Below are 2,371 nucleotides of genomic sequence, written 5' to 3' on the forward strand. Positions count from 1 at the left end.
TTCATCTTGAAGGCTTGCACATTTTGTTTTCCAGATCATTTAATGTTTTGGTACCAATTAAGGATTGGTTATCCTAAAAACTTGCTGTTTTCCCAAGAGAAGCTTTGATTCTGTTTTAGAGGTTTCATATAAATAAAATCTTTATCAAATATTAATATAGAGGAAGGTAAAACCGGATACAACATACACAGTCAAAATTGTTGTTGTTAAGTACCGTGGAGTCGGTTCCGACTCATAGTGACCCTGCACAAGGTTTCTGAGGCTTTACGGGAGCAGAACGCCTCATCTTTCTCCCATGGAACTGCTGGCAGTTTTGAACTGCTGACCTTGAGGTTGGCAGCCCGAATGGTACCACTATGCTACCAGAGCTCCTTGTCAAATTACCTCTCTGTATATTTAGTCATTACTTTCTACTTCAAGGTATTTGTGCCTAAAACCTTAGTCTGTCCTGCTTAATATTTCAATAGTATAGGCTTGAATCTTCAGACTGTTGGCAAGACCTTAATATTTCATGTTCTGAGTTATGTATTATCTTAAGGGAAATATAAATGTATTATCATAAGGGAAAACAAGTGTATCCAGCCATCTTTAAAAGTGCCCCAACCACAGCTTCTCAATATAGAAAGACTAAAACTACATACGGGTTATCATACAACAAAATCCCATCTGTCCCCTGAAACTCTCCTTTTCATTCATTAGAAGGGGATTAAAAAAAAAAAAAAAGACATAAAGAGTACTTTACAGCATCATTCAGCTTTTCTATGATATACTCAGCATCTTAAATATTATATGTACCCTTTTTTGTGTGTGAGAACTAGATACTGGCTTCAAAGTTTGTGGAACTGGGGAGAAAAATAACCCATTCAAAATCACTGTACATATTTTTTTTTTTTGGCAGAATATCAAGTATCCAAGTTAAAATAGGAGGGTTACTTTGTTTTATCTTTCCAAACTTTAAATTGTTTTTGTTCTCCTTCTACATAAAGCTCAGTCACCCCTCCTGAGTGGAGATGGGGAGGGGCTCTGGCCTGGGCTCCTCTGGCTTCTCAGCAGCTGCTTTCTTATTGCTGCAGCAAGGCTTGAATTGATGCATGTTGATGAGGATTTACCCAAAGCAGCCTTTATAGATAATCCCATACCATATTTTATCTTTTCCAGTATGTAAGATCTAAAAAGGAAAAGACTAGTGTTCTATTAGAACCAGAGCCATCTCTGTATCTGAACCATCATCTGACTGGTTACTGTAACAAGGAGACTGGGCTAGAGAGGCACTTGAGGTAAACATCAGAGTTATGACGTTTAAATTCCTTCTGTAGTTTCTGATCTGGTTGCTTTTTATCCTGTTTCCAGATAAAGAGTTTTCACTTTCTTTGGTTTCAATGTAGTCTTTATACTGGGCCCTGCCCTTGCATCTACCACATGATTCCAATTTTTTTTTTTTTTTTTTAATCCTGTTGGCAGCTTCTTCCATCTTTTCATAAGCAGGACACAAGTATTGCAGATGTCACCTGAACGAGTTTCATGCAGCCTTCCAAAAGCAGCCGTTTCACTCACACACAAAAACATTCCCCAGGTGTGGAGTGCACGCCAGACCAGCCCCCTCCTCCTCAAACTCCCTTGTCTAGAAAGATTGGCTCCTGCAGTTCTGCAGTTGCTACTACTGGCTGGGAAGGTGTAAATTCTGCTTTCCTGGACCCATAGATTTTGTTATTTAATTTTCATATATTTATATTTTCCAGTTTTCTTTCTGTTATTAATTGCTGACTTCATTCTATTGTGGCCAGAGAAAATACTTTGTATGGTTTCAGTCTTTTAAAATTTACTTTACATTCATTCACTTTCAACCTATTTGTGTGCATCATACTAAGATGTGTCTCTTTCAGATAGCATGTAACTAGACTAATCTTTTTTAATCCATCTGTCACTCTCTTTTTTTTTTATTTGAACACTTATTCCATTTACATTCACTGTAGTTATCAATAATGAATGACTTATTTCTGACATTTTGTCATTTATTTTGGTTTCGTATATTTTTTTGTTCCTTATTTCCTCTAATGCTGCTAAATTTTGTATTTTGTTCCTTTTTCTGGAGTGTACTTTTTTATAACCTTCTTTCCTCTGGGTATATTTATTTTTAGATATTTTCTTTGTTGTCATGAATATTACATTCATAATTTACATTTATAACAACCTGTATTCAATTGACACCAACTTAAACTTCAGTAACATGCAAACTCTAAACTCATATGCTTTCTTCCTCTGTTTATATTGTTGTTATCACTGATTACATCTGTGAGCATCATGTGCTCTGTAATATAAATTTGTCCTTAAGTTTTAATGTATTTGATATTATAAAGTATGAACATTTATA

At 35.5% G+C, this 2,371-nt stretch overlaps 1 pseudogene; it reads right to left on the reverse strand.

Moving 5' to 3' along the window:
• Positions 1-991: 991 nt before the first annotated feature.
• Positions 992-1,566, reverse strand: LOC102837192 (annotated as a pseudogene).
• Positions 1,567-2,371: the final 805 nt, after the last annotated feature.

Source organism: Chrysochloris asiatica, unplaced genomic scaffold (genome assembly GCF_000296735.1).
Source record: "Chrysochloris asiatica unplaced genomic scaffold, ChrAsi1.0 scaffold00375, whole genome shotgun sequence".
NCBI classification, from domain to species: domain Eukaryota; kingdom Metazoa; phylum Chordata; class Mammalia; order Afrosoricida; family Chrysochloridae; genus Chrysochloris; species Chrysochloris asiatica.